This window comes from Eublepharis macularius, chromosome 6 (assembly GCF_028583425.1).
Source record: "Eublepharis macularius isolate TG4126 chromosome 6, MPM_Emac_v1.0, whole genome shotgun sequence".
Taxonomy (NCBI): Eukaryota; Metazoa; Chordata; class Lepidosauria; order Squamata; family Eublepharidae; genus Eublepharis; species Eublepharis macularius.
Genome location: NC_072795.1, coordinates 29,778,077 through 29,793,391, shown reverse-complemented (window position 1 = coordinate 29,793,391; position 15,315 = coordinate 29,778,077).

The following is a 15,315-nucleotide window of genomic DNA, read 5'->3' as shown; positions in this document are numbered from 1 at the left end:
CCCCACGGTTTGCAACATGGCTCAAGCCCCATGCCAGGCAGGGAAGGCAGTGCACAGGCAAGACATGGGGGAGGGCTTTTCTGGGGGGGGGGTCATCCCAATCTGCCCGACTGGGAGGAATACTTGAGTGTGCCCCTGATTTCACCTGAATGAATCATTTTTAAAAGCATCCTACCCAGCACCCCCATTTTGTTGCCACCACTCCTGCTGTTTCTCTGGCATTTATCTCTCCCACAATGAATCTGCATGTTGTATGGGTGTTTTGCTTATCACACTGCAGTGAGGAAGGCTCTGGAAGGCATGTCCAAGTGAAGGAATGATGGAAAGCCATGGGGTGAAACCCCAGGACAATACTTGCCAGGCAAAAGACAGTCCGCTTTTGAACGTCCACCCCAGGGGACTGGCATGCCTCTCAGGTCTGGTGGGATGTAGTCTGCAAAAAAATAGCTGTCACACATAATGATATCATTTGAACATTGCTGACTTAAACGGTGGATTTTTTTTGTTAGCCCTAGCCCTCTCTAAGCAACCTCCCAGTGCCAAATCCACAGTGAGTTTGATGAGTGAGGTATTATTGTATTTATAGTGCTGATGGATATTATTCTATGTTGTTTCTGTTTTATCTTTATATGTATTAACTGATGTTGTTACTTGCTCTGGACCCATTCGGAGAGAGAGCGGGCTATAAATTTAATCTAATCCAATCCAATCAGAAAGGTATATTTCTTTCAACCTACTCACAAGTAGACATGGGCACGAACAGAAAAAAATTAACATGGTATTTGTTGCCATCCATGAACAACGAACATTGACAAACATGACCTGTTCACGAACATGTTCGTTGTTCATGGGGGCCAGCAGGCCCTCCTCTAGCCACCACGATCCCTACCACACCACTCCCAGAAACCCTACCTGAGCAGGCACAAGGAAATATACCAATAATAAATAATAGCTTGGCCTCAAAGCCTGGCAGCAGCCTTGGAACCTGAAGGGGTAGATCCCTACCGCACCACTCCCAGAAACCTTACCTGAGCAGGCAGCAGGAAAGGTACCAGTAATAAATAATAGCTTGGCCCAGAGCCTGGCAGCAGCCCTGGAACTTGAAGAGGTAGATCCCTATCCCACCACACGCAAAGAAAATTCAAACTCTAATGCACTCTCCTGGTCTCTCTCTCAAAATGCCAACAGCAACTGTCTCTCCCTCACTGTCTGCAAAACCAGAGCTGGAAGCCCCCCTCCCCCCTGCTCTTTGCTTTCTTGTAACAAATTTGGAGCTCCACACTTGAAAGGAAGACCTGCCTTTCAAGCTAAATTGGGCTTAGATTGGGGTTTCCAGGGCAACAGCAGGAGTTCAGACAGAGTTCAGGCAGTCCCTGCCTCAGATTGCCAAGGAAATTGATTGCAGGTGCCAGATCGTCTGGCTTGACGAACAGCAACAAATGAGGCTTGCAAAGACCACCTGTTTGTTTAGAATGGGGCCTCACAGAACAGCTTGTTCACAAACAGCTGATTGGGCTGTTCGTGGCTTTTTTTATTTATTTATTTTTATTTTTTATTTTATCGTATTTATATTCCGCCCTCCCTGCAAGCAGGCTCAGGGCAAATAACAACATTAAAACATTTAAAACATTTCATATAAAACATTTAAAAGCATTGTACAAAGATATTAAAATAGCAGCAATCTTTAGTTCGTTTTGCTGTTCATGCCCATCTCTACTCACAAGTGAGTGTGTATTATTGACTAAACAAAACAAGATATTCATAATTGATTTTCCATTACACAGTGTGTGGGTGCTGATGTGCAGGTGTAAAGTACCTTCAAGTAACAACCAACTTATGGCAACCCCAGCAAGGGGCTTTCAAGGCAAGTGAGAAGCAGAGGTGGTTTGCCAGTGCCTTCCTCTGCAGTCTTCCTTGGTGGTCGCCCATCCAAGTACTGAGCCTGCTTAGCTTCTGAGATCATCTGAAGAGATCAGGCTATACCATGCTGCCTTCCCTCGCTGCTATTACACATAGCTTTCCCTTACACAATTTTCACACAGCCCACATAAATGCATCTAGGCTTTTAACGCATGGAGTGTTAGTAGTTCAAAACTATTGGACTTAAAAAATAACTGTCCTTATTCAACTGATATATATTTGAAGATAACCGTTCATAAACACATGGGCTTGGCAACAAAGAGGCAGTATTTGTTTACAGGGAAATCACCCCGAGAATGAGTTGGGCGTGTTGTGAGGGATTTCTTTCGGGTATTTCTTGTTCAGGAGATGAGTTAGTCTCTGGTATGAATAAGACTCTTCTTTTTGGCTGTCGTACTTTTGAAGAATGGCCTACCTCAAGAGGTGTTGATTAGGTTTTCCCCTGCTGAGGTTCAGGAAATTATGTAAAGTACTATTTTATGGCAACTGCATTTGGGAAAGATGTGGAAGGATCATGAAATGGCTTGGAATAAAGGAAGCTATTTTTAAGCTTAATTTTTTAGTTTATTTGGTCGTGGCTATAGTTCATTTTAATTTTATTGAGGGTTTTTTGAGTAATTTTGTATGTTTTTAATGATGCATCTTTAGTAAAGGAATACAAGATTTGATTGTTTGAAATAAATAAAAAAGAATGTGGTGTGACCTTAAGAGGAAGTACGTTTTTCGAAAGCTTGTGAAATGTTTTAGCGCTTGCCTACATTCTGGTTCAGTCACTCATCAGTTGCTGTTTTATATCAACTGCGACTTGTCCTTCTATTCTTTGAACTGGTTCCCTGGCCTAGCTAAACGTAGGAAATGCACATTATGTGGGTGTCAGGAAGCAGCTGTTACCAGGAGACTAACATTTGTTAAGTAAATCACAGATTGAGAAAGAGTATTTGTTACTAAAATCATGACTCAGCCCACACAGTTGAAGGAAGTTTGATCTCTGCATGAAGGAGTTTTAGCAAAAGACTATGTCATATGACATATATAGCCATATGACTATTGTAAGAGTGCAGTCTTAAGAACACTTTCTTGAGCAGGATTCTGAGTAGACCTGCTTAGGATTGAGGTGTAAAACACAGATGACTTGAAGATAAACAACCACCTCCTAGGGCAGATGAGATTCATTTTTAACATCTCATATTTAATATTATAATTACAAGACAATGAAGAACATCCTTTGGGATAGAATGCTTCTGACGAGGGTTGCCAGCACCCTGCTCCCCCTCTCATCTGGCTGGTGGAAAGAAGGGAGTAGGGAGGCAGGCAATCTCTAGGAAATTGGCTCTGCTGCCTGCCAGTGCTTGGAGCAGCAGCTGGAGAACAGTAAATAAAAAAAGGCTTTGGCCTAGTCACTGGCACATCTAGGGTTACTGGTCTCCTGGTGGGAGTGGGGGTGTCCCCTGCTCTCAGCCCCCTCCCCCTTCCACCACTCACCTGGCCCATGGGGGGAAAGGCATAGGAATGGGCGTCCTAGAACATGCTCCCAGCATGGCATAATGACATCACTCCCAGGAGTGACATCATTGCGCAGGCCCTAGGAATGCTCCTGGGCTCCATGCTGGGCCAATTCAGCCCCTTTGGGGGCCCAAATCAGCCTGTTGCAAAGCCCTGGAGCACTCTGGGAAATGACATCACTCGCAGTGAAATCATTGTGCAATGCCAGGAGCACATCCCAGGACATCTGAAAAGGTGAGGGCCACCCCACACACACACACACCAGGAGGGTAAAGAGACCTGGAAACCCCAGGTACCTTACTGCCGGTATAACTCACAAGAGACAATGGGTAGCTCTAAGAATCGCCTGAAACTCCATGGTACCACAGAGTTTTACCACAGAGTTCTATGATTCCTAGAGCTATCCATTGTCACTTCTGGATTACAGCTGGACACTAACTATGCCAGAGCATTATTTTTATTTCTTTTTCTCCCACTGTACACCCCCTACAGCTGTTGTTCAGCGGTGAAAGGGAAAGAGGGACTGCCTAGTTGGGAAAGCGGGCTGGATGATTGTTATTACTTTGGTGTTCTGCATTGACACAATGTGAGAGAGATGGTTAGTAGGGGCAGGGAGAGCAGCAAGCAGCATGGGGATGGAGTTGTGTTGGGAGGACTAGGGTTGCCAGCTCCAGGTTGGGAAATTCCTGGAGGTTATGGGGGTGTAGCTTGGAGAGGGTGTTGTTTGGGGAAGGGAGGGTCCTCAGTAGGATGTAATTCCATAGAGTCCACACTCCAAAGCAGCCATTTTCTTCAGGGGAAATGATTTGTGTCTCCTGGAGATCAGTTGTAATTCCAGGAGATCTCCAAACACCATCTGGAGGTTGGCAATCCTGGTTGGGATTATATCCCACACATAAACACCTCCACCCCACTCCCTGCTGTCACATTTTGGTCATTCTTGGCAAGAATAAGGTCATCCAGCATTGTTTACAACTGTGGCCAACCTCTGGAAAGTCAGGGTGGGGCTTGAGACCAACTGACTTTATTCTTGAAAACCCCTCAAGGAGTGATCTAGCCCAACCACACCAGCAGGACTGACGTATTCTGAAGCTTCCAGGGAAACCAGTACTATCACTTAAGGGCTGCTTGTTCCATTGTCAAATTACTCTCACCCTTAAGAGTCATTTCCTGCCTTCCATCTGTTGAACTTTCTTGGAAAGCTTGACTTAGTATCAGTCGAGGTCTCAGAAAAGGGCATCACCGAGAAAACTTTAATGGGAAGATACAAAGGCTAGGAAGTTTGGCTTCCTTGATTCTCCAAGTATGAGGCTGAGGGAATTTCCCTTCCTCATTACAATAAAACAAATTCAAACTTGCATGCAGGATACTTTCACTACTGAAAACACAAAGTGTCCAGTAGAAAAGACCAAGAATCCAGTAGCACCTATAAAACTAACAAAATTTGTGGTAGGGTATGAGTTTTTGTGAGTCACAGCTCACTTCTTCAAAGTGTCCAGTGCTTATACATAAGAATTTTGCCAGAGCCATTTGCTAAGTAGTAAGATCTCCAGTTCTACTCATTCTCGCTAACATGAAAAGTCCCATTCATGAACAATGTAGATTTATAAATTCATATAATCCCTTTATTAATTTGCCAGAGAGTCAATGAAATCCCCAGGACTGGAAGGAAAGATGTATAGGAATGTTCATAATAGAAACAAGAATGCTAGCAATTTCATAGTGATGTTGTTTCAATTTTAAAAAACCCAGTTTCTGAGATAGGTTCTTCCTGGTTGGGATGGCACTGCAGTCTTCTTTTTTCCTTGACTCCTAATGAAATTTGACAGAAACATATCCTTTAAAACTGAAGCCTGGTTTTGCATACAAATAGTGTGAAATATATAAAGAGTGCAAAAGAAATGTTAACTAGGAGCACCGGGAACTAAAATATGTGACAAAGGGCATATCTGTACATCTCTAACTTGGAAAGTTGGACTTGAAAAGAAAATAACCCACAGTTGTGCCTCATGCCCATGGTTTTGTAACAATACTTCCAGACAAGCAATATGGGAACATTGCCAAATCTTGTGCTGGTCATACTAAATGATACATTCCAAATCAGCAAAATCCAAAAGCTGGTTGCATCCCCCCACACCTGTTGTGCCATGTTATGGTTCCAGTTTCAGGGGAAGCCTCCTGTCTGGTTCAGTATTTGAGCTGGCTTAGATGCCTACTACAGTTGGCAGAGTCTCACCTGACATTTTCAACCGCTCATTAAAAAAGCTTCTATTAGCCAGCCAAATTTTGTTTACTTATACTTGTTTGAAAATATTAGGAAATGTGGAAATTCACAAGCGGGGCAATAGCCTGCTGTTTGTCACCAGCATCTAGGATTCAGAGACATTGTCCATGGACATGACATTTGACTACTGCAGTAAAATCTGCCCCAAGCAGACTTTGAAGAGCGAGAGTATAAACCCTCTAAAAAAATTGAATGAGTGACTGAATGTGTGTGTTATGTGCCATCAAGTTGCCTGCAACCTACGGCGACCCTATACATGAAAGACCTCCAAAACATCCAATCATTAACAGACTTGCTCAGATCTTGCAAACTGGAGGACGTGGCTTCTTTTATTGAGTCAAGCCATCTCGTTTTAGGTCTTCCTCTTTTCCTACTGCCTTCTACTTTTCCTGGCATTATTGACTTTTCCAGAGAATCTTTCTTCTCACAATGTGACCAAAGTATGATAGCCTCAGTTTTGTCATGTTAACTTCTAGGGAGGATTCAGGCTTGATTTGATCTATTCCTGTTGCCAAAAGAAAGGAGAAGCCTAAATGGATGACTGAGGAAACTCTTAAAGTTGCTAAAGACAGATGGGAAGCAAAAGGTGATGGAAATAGAGTCAGAATTCTAAATGCAGCTTTTCAGCAATTTACACGCAGAAAGAAATCTATTATAATAACCAGTGCAAAGAAATAGAAGCGTACAACAAAAAAGGAAGAACAAGAAATCTGTTCCACAAGATCCAGGAAACCAAAGGGAAATTCAAGCCACAGCTTGGGATGCTGAAAGATCAACACAGAAATACAGTATCTAATCAGTATAAAATAAAGGAAAGATGGAAACGATACACTGAAGAACTATACAGAAGAGATGGAAGGATGACAGATATTTTTAAAGCAGGGTCCTTTGATGAAGAACCAGAAATCCTAGAAAGTGAAGTAAAAGCTGCACTCAAAGCAATTAGGAGAAACAAAGCACCTGGAGTAGATGGAATACCAATAGAGCTATGTCAAGCTACAGAAATGGAGTCCATCAAAATCTTAACAAGAATATGTCAACAAATATGGAAAACAAAACAATGGCCTACAGACTGGAAATGCTCAGTCTACATTCCAATTCCAAAAAAAAGGGTGCCAAAAAGTGCAGCAACTATCAGACTATTGCGTTAATTTCCCATGCAAGCAAAATGATGCTCAAAATTCTACAGTAAAGACTCTTACCATATATGGAACAAGAAATGCCAGATGTTCAAGATGGATTCAGGAAAGAAAGAGGCACTAGAGATCACATCGCAAATTTACGATGGCTAATGGAATTTCAGAAGAAAATTAGCATGTGTTTCATAGATTACAGCAAAGCTTTTGATTGTGTAGATCATGAAAAGCTATGGATAGTGTTAAAAGAAATGGGGGTGCCACAACATCTGATTGTTTAGATGTGCAACCTGTACTCTGGACAAGAGGCTACTTCATGACAGAATATGGGGAAACAGAATGGTTTCCAATAGGCAAGGGTGTCAGATAAGGATGCATATTATCTTTCTACCTGTTCATCCTCTGTTGGACCAATTCCAGCTGTATGCATGTGAGTGATGGGGGCACTTTAAATTAGGAACTGGAGACTTCTGAAGAATAGTATAGAACTAGTGTGTGGAATGCTGAGACAAACATTTGTAAGAGAAAGAAGAAAAGAGCAAGAGTCCCATAGCACCTATAAGACTAACAAAATAAGAAATTTTTGTTACCCTACCTCAAATATTGTTAGTTTTATGGGTGTTACTGGACTCCTGCTCTTTTCTACTGCTACAGACAGACTAACACGGCTACCCATCTTGATCTATCTCAACAGAAGAGAAAGTTGGTTTCAAGGTACATCGGGGGATGATGAGACTGCAGAAATACTATTAAATGACCGTTTCTTAAAAGTCCACAAAGTCAAATGGACCTGGGAAACAGTAACATTATAAATGGTCTAAAAACACTATAAAAAACAAGTATCTTTTTTTGTCCAAGGTGTCATGATGTCACAGCATCTCTGATTTTTTTAAAAAAAAATAATCATATGAAATTGCCCTGAATTTTCTGATTTAAAAAGTGGTAGAAAGGAAAAGAGAAAAAAGATTGGTGGTACAATATGAGTCAAGCATGGAATAGGGAAGCAGACCTTTGTCTTCATTTATATACATTCACTATCAAACCTGTTAGCTAAAATGTCATTTTATCCAACCACATTTTATTGTTATATTCTCTTGGAATCATAACTACAGCTATAACTTCATGCCTCCAGCCACTCAAAATTCAAGGCTCCATATTTCATCTACCTGTGTTATGAGCTTAATAATAAAATATGAGGGGAATAAGCATAGCCTCAAAATAAATGTGAAAACCAGAGTTATAAGAAAGAGGGGGAAGAAGCAGCAATTTCAGAACAAATAAATTTTAGCTACCAACTTGAATCCCAAATAAGCAATTCCAGGAAGATCTGGGCATCATTCTGATAGTTGCCTGACGGTGAAGGCCATTTGGCAAATGTGGGTGCAGAGATTTCCATAGAGATGGTAATGGTAGAGTACCTGAGAAGTTTAAATAACATAGAACTGCTTTCTCAGAAAACAAGCCCCTTGCCTACAAAGGTCGCAGGAGCAATTATAATGAGAATGTAAATGTATTTGTAGTTTAATCAGGGATATTTGATCAGCTGCCTTACTTGTTCGCTGGTTGTGAACATGGAGATGATTTTTTTGTCAATCGTTCAGATGTCCGAGAAGAGTCTGATCCTGTTTGTCAGGTTACTTTAAGGGTATTTAAATAGTACAGTGCCCTGACCTAGATGGGTTCACGTTGACCCATCTTGTCAGATCTCAGAAGCTAACTAGGATGGTCAGAAGCTAACTAAGGCCGTTTTCACACTGCTTACCGGCCATGGAACATCGCACTGAACATCGCCAGGAAGACGCTGGAATGGCGTCAAAATTGTGCCAGAAAGACACTGTTGTTCCAGGAGCTCGGTGCGATGTTCCGTGGCTGGTAAGCAGTGTGAAAATGGCCTAGGGTTGCTAACAGAGTATAAACAATCAAACCTGACATATTAAACAACACAGAAGCAACACAGTAGGAACATGCTTACTGCAACAGACAGTACACACAGTAGTATAGCCTACTATCCATATCCTAGTGCTATCCGTTCACCAGTGCATCTTGGAACCATTTCCTTGTAGTGTAGCCTGCCTAAAAAAGCCCTCATTAATAATTCAGTTTTGCATAGTTTGCAGAAAGGCAGGGCTGGATCTAGGGGTGGGGGGGCAGGGGGTAGTCTGCCCCTGGCGCCGCCAGGGAGTGGGCTCCAGAAGCAGCTCCCAGAGCGTGCAGGCGGCAACATGGGCAGTCGCACTGCCTTTTGCTTGCCCTGCAGGACAGGGGGCGGCCGGCTTGCCGGCCGGCCCCTGTCCCGCAAGGCAGGCGCATGGCGCGGGCAGCCTCACAGCCCCCCGCACTGGCTTTTTCTTGCTCCGCAGGACAGAGGGCGCGCGGCAAGCCGGTCGCCCCCTGTCCCACGGGGCAGGCGAAAGACAGCGTGGGGGCTGCAAAGCCGACCGCGCCATTCGCTTCTGAAGTGAATGGAGCAGGTGGCTTCCCAGCCCCCCGCGCTGCTTCCGGCGCGTGATGTGATGACATCATCAAAATGACATCATTACGCCGCGCGCACGAGGGTCGGCAAGCGTTGCCCCGGGTGCCGGGAGCTCTAGATCCGGCCCTGCAGAAAGGTAGGACAGTGAGAGCCCTCCTAACCTCATCAGGCAGGCAGGCCATTCCATAAGGTGGGAGCCTCAACAGAGAATGAGCATGTATGGGCAGTTATTGATTTTTGCTATCTGCAGGGAGGAACCTGCTGAATGTCTTGTTCAGATGAACAAAGCTGCTGTGGCAAAGCATAGGGTGTGGTTCTGAAGGTGTGAGAGACCACGGACATGAAAAGCTTTGTATGTGATAACCAAAACCTTGAATTGAGCCCAGTAGCTGGTGGGTAAGAGTAACCAATGGAGTGACAGTAGAATGGGAATAATATGCATGCTCCACTTAGCTCCTAATAATAACTGAGCTGCAGCATTCTGCACCAACTGAAATCTCTATGCGGCTGTATGTTTCTAGTGGCCAACAGTGGTTATCATCACTCCCTTCTCAATTTCAATTTGAATTCCCTTCTCTGTTCAATTTGTTTGCAAAGGTGTAGCCATGATAGTATGTTGTAGCAAAATAAAACAAAAGCCCAGCGGCACCTTAAAGATGCCTAACTAAACACTATCAGTGTTTATTTCAATCAGAGCTTTCATGAAAGCTCATATTGAAATAAATGATGTTAGTCTTTAAGGTGCCACTGGATTTTTGTTTTATTCTATGCAGCTTGTGACCCACTAAGGCAACCAGGTAGGCACCCTAATAGCCCAGGCTAGCCCAGTCCTATCAGAGCTCAGAAGCTAGTAAGCACAGTTGGTACTTGGATGGGAAGGAAGACTGGGGCTACTATGCAAAGAAGAGCAATGGCCAACCACCTCTGCTCATCTCTTGCCCCGAAAACCCCAGGAGGTGGAACTTCATGGGGCGGCCATGAGTCAGTTGCAACTCAACAACACTCTTTACCTTAAGGTAAACGGGGGCTGTGCATTATGGCTTGCAAGATGCTTGGCAATCTCCCATTTTTGCAGTTCCATGCAGGCACTAAAAAGTAGCCCCAAAACAGTTACTAAGCCCACAGCAGACCTCAGGGCATCCTCAGAGGAAGTGAACCTCTGCCTCTCTGTATGAGTCACTGCATTGAGCTTCCTTCTATCTCACCTGCAAGCACATCAAGAACATCTCATTCGGAAATGTCTAGGTCTCTTAAAAGCAAAGCTCCTCACATAAAATATTAAAGTGCACCTCCAATTTTAATTTAGAAAGAAAAAGGGAGGGGAAAAGTGTGCTTCAGGTATCAGAAGTTTGAGCAAGATTGTGGCCTAGCCTCAGGCAGACTGCAGTTTGCTGACATTGGTTAAGCCTTTTTTTCCCCCTGTGACAGAGCTCAATTTCTTACACAGTGGCTTGGAGAAAGATTTCTGCTTTGTGACGAGATGAAATGATTCCACCTTTTCCTTCTTCTTAGCTAAAGAGAAAACGGGCACATGTTAAATTTCTTTGGGCAAGACAGAGAAATTCTGAGTCAGGAGGAGCAGACGTGTGCTTGTGGTACAGTAGAAGAATCTCACTTCTCTCAAATGAGAAGCAAGAGAGATGACAGACATTTCTCAAGGCTTACTCTCTACACGTACAGAAATTCAACTGATGTAAATGCAATGTTAAGAGAGAAACACACACAGGTCAAATACTATATTCTTCTGGCAATTTTAATTTAGGAACATCATGCTAGTAAATGACTTATAAATAAATTATCTTTGTTTCTGTTTCATAAAAGAGGCAGAAATCAAGAAGTAAAGCATCCTTTGAATTGCACTACTTCAGGTTACAGTGATGGGAAGAGGCATAACATAGCTGTATTACAAACTTCCTCCAAATTCAAAACTAGCCTACAAACAGCCAAGCTACAAGTGACGAATTACACTTGCCTGGCAAGTGAACAGACTCACGTGTATTCCTCCCTGTTCACTTGCCATTCACTTGCTCTCCACTTGAGAGAGCAAGTGAATGGCAAGTGAACAGGGAGGAATACACGTGAGTCTGTTCACTTGCCAGGCAAGTGTCATTTGCCACTTGTAGCTTGGCTCTAATTCATCCTAGCCTTTCCCCCTGTCTGCTGTCCCACTGTGCAAAAAGAAACCCTCCCTGCCTCAGTCTAAAAGCATTTGGAAATTCACTGTGCCTTCCGGTTAATCATAGCAGGAGCATTTTCTAAGGAAGGCAGAGGTGGGCCGCCTCATCATGTTTTGGACCATATGTGATCGTTCCTCAAGTGTATTTGTGATTCTGGCCAGCTCACTGGGTTGGATTGTGTGACTCTCTTCCTCTAAGTTTTCCTCCAACAGAGATAGATTTTCTCCATTGGAGGAAGCTCTTCTCTGTCAGCAACAGTTGTTTTCTGTTGGAGACAGTATTGCTGTGTTGCAAGAAGACTCAAAGGCAAACTATACATTTGGGTTCCCAACAGAATATTCCACCGTTGAACAGCAAAAATGGGGAACTACCCCCCCCCCCCCACAGCATTGTTTCAGTGCAGGAAAATGGCTTGGAGGGAAGACAGAAACCTTTCCTTCCTCCCACCCATGGCCGAGTTGTAAGCCCACTTGGTTTCTCCTTTATTTTTTAAAAAAAACGGTATGGATGTAGTGAACCTGATTGGGGTCCAGGGAAACCAGTATGGCTGCCTTGTGGATGGGAAAACCCAAACTTTCCCACTCACATAGCAGCCATCCAGGTTTGTTGCAGCACAACTTTTGTTTGTAGCAACACAGGTTTAAGAAAGATAGAAGAGGAGCCAAGGAACTCCAGGAGGTACAAAAATGTATCATGACGTTATGGGGAAAAAACCATCTTCCCAACAGCATCAAATCCACAGCAAATAACCCATGTTGAAATTTATTACTATTTATTTATTATTTATTTTAAACATTCGTATGCCACTTTTCTATCCAAATAGGGCCCCCAAGGTGGCAAACATTTAAAACATTTAAAACATTTTAAACAATGTAAATTTCAAACAAAATTTAAAATATTATTAAAATAATTCTGAAAACACACACAATTCTATAAAACACACACACAAGCACAAAACACCAAGAACAGGGAGGAGGGCCCATTGAGGGTATGTCTAATTAAACAAAAAATGGCCTTACCCAAGGAAATCTTATCCCATCTCAACAGCATTTTCCCAATAGGTGAGATTCATTCTTTTTAGGAATGCCTTTGGAGACTAGATGGAAGATGTGTTTTGGTGTTTATTTACTGCTAGTAACCAGCTGGGGTCCACAAGGAATCACAGAGGTCTGAAGAACAATTTCAAATCTCTACCTTGTAGGATTCCTTAAGGCTTCAAAGGACCTGATTTCCCCATCTCCCTGTTTTCTGGAAGAATTAGTGTGGTAAATCTTGTTTTGTTTTTCCTTTAACTGACTCTCAGAAGCTGCCAACATTCCGTGTCTTCTTGGGATGCCGGGCTGCTGCCTGGCACTCTCTTGAGCTTTGAGCATGACATCACGTGATGCACTAGGGTTACCAGTCCCCAGGTGGAAGTGGGGGATCCCCCGCTCCCAGCCTCCACCCCTGCCACCACTTACCTGGCTGGCGGGGGGCAGGAAGCACAGGGAATGGGCACAGGAGCTCTGGAGTGTGCTCCTGCATGTCACACCAGCAATGATGTCATTCCCAGTGCAACAAAGAAAGGAAGGCCCCCATTGGGGGCTGATTTTCAGCAAATCAACCCGCACGGGGGCCTTTCCTTCCTTGTCATGTTGGGATTGACAGCATTCCCAGCACAACAAGGAAGAACTCCAGAGGTAAATTTCTCCTCCTGCATCTCCACACAACCCCCCCATTCCCCGGGCTGGTCTTCAGGGGGGCCTGGCAACCCTATGATGCATTGATGTCACATCCATATGGAAACGCTATGATATTACAATAGAGTTTCCAGAGCATCAGCTAACATGCTAATATCACATCTGGACATGAAAAACTGGATGTGGAATTGATGCATTGAGTGAAGTCTTTTCTGCCCCACCTCCCATTCTCCCACCAGCCTGGACACAAGGGCAGAAGTAAGGGCCCAGCGCACAGGATATTACCCACCTGAAATGGGCAAATGGTATACCTAATGCCTTCTGGGTAGGGTTGTCAGGTCCCCTTACCCTCCCAGCTGGGGAAGGGGGGACCCAGCACTCAACTTATGAAGGTCCTCATGCAGACACAAGGCATGTGTTCTTCCAGTGCGGTGTGATGACATCACTTCTGGGAGTGTCATCATCGTGTAGGTCCTGGGGTTATGGTGTAGCCCATTTGGGGTTAGAGTTACCAGACCCCTGTGGGAGTGGAAGATCCAGCACTCCCAGCCTCTGCGCCCCACCCCCATTCACCTGGTTGGAGGGAGAAGCATGGGGAATGAGCCCAGGAGCTTTGGAGTGCGCTACATGCTCCGGAGCTCTTCCTAACCACACCAGTGCAACAAGGAAGAGCTCAAGAGCACACATGCAAAGCACACGAGAGGTAAGTCCCCCCTGCTCACTCCCCCACCCCACCCCATCCACCAGGTTGGGCTCTAGGGGTCACGGCAACCCTATTTGGAGCTTAAATCAGCCTGCATGGGAGCACTCCCAGGTTCTGTGTGATGACATCACTCCTGGGAATGATGTCATCACACCTTGCTGGAAGCATGCTCCAGGAGACCCGTTCCCCCGCATTTTACCCTCACTGGCCAGGTGAGTGGTGGCAGGGGGCAGAGCCTGGGAGTGGGAGGATCACCCGTTCCCACAAGGGGACCAGTAGGGGACCAACTTCTGGGGCATGCTCATTCTTTTTCATGTCAATTTAAGGGTTTTTCCCTCCTTCTTGTGAATTTACAGAATTGTATTTTTCTGCATATTTGGAGAATTCCCCGAGTCTTATCTTTGGATGGCACAATTTGGCTGCTTTCATGATCATAAGTCAACCCAGCCACTATACTCATAGGAATGATTAATGACTAATTTGGAATGCTGCTGGATTTTTGATGCATTTTTATTATGCTGGATTTGGAATTTTAGATCCGATGGGCATTTTCCTTGGCTTTTATACAAAATAATTTGATGTTATGTTAAACTTAATCTTTGTTGTGAGTCTGGATGGGAATTTGGTGCCAAATAGACAGCAGAATACATATATTAAACACATGAGTTCCTTACAGTGAGCCAATGCCAACTTTATTACAGAGGCTGACCATATGGATTTGAAATGGTTTCCATCCCACAGTAGTTGCCTGAAAAAACAGTGGCTTCAAGAAACTGCCAGTCTAGTTCTTTAGTGTGGCTGAGATAGAAGGAAACCTTGAGTGAATAAGGTTTGCTTCCCTGGAAAATTGAGGAAATGGCACATAGGAGAGATATCTTTTAATTATTTCTGTGCTGCCTTTCCACTCAAATAAGGTTCCCGATGCAGCAAACATCAAAATATTAAAACATTCCAGCATTTTAACATTAGAACATTTAAAATAATTCAATAAAAATATATAACCACAGAGAACATCAAAATAAGGGAGGAGGACCAAGAATAGTTATTGGAGGCATGCCAAATAAAGATGGGAGTTATTATCTCCCAATGCAAGATTTTTCTGTTGTACCAATCCCAAATGTCATTTTAAACTCCCCTCACCTACTAGCCCCACAACATGCCAACTACTACTTGAGTTGTTTCCAAAACTTCAGCCAACCTTGACAATGCATAGCTGATTCTGATGCCTTGTAACAGACATTAATTTCAAATTACTTTACTGACCTCAGTAGTGTTAGATCAGGACACAAAGGACGATCACGTGAAACCAGAACCAGACCCCATACATGACTTTATATCAGTATCAAAACCAAACCAAATACAGTTCTTTCTCTGTGATTGATGCATAATTGGAACTCTCTGAGAGACTTTCATTTCAGCATCATACATCTAACTCCCTGT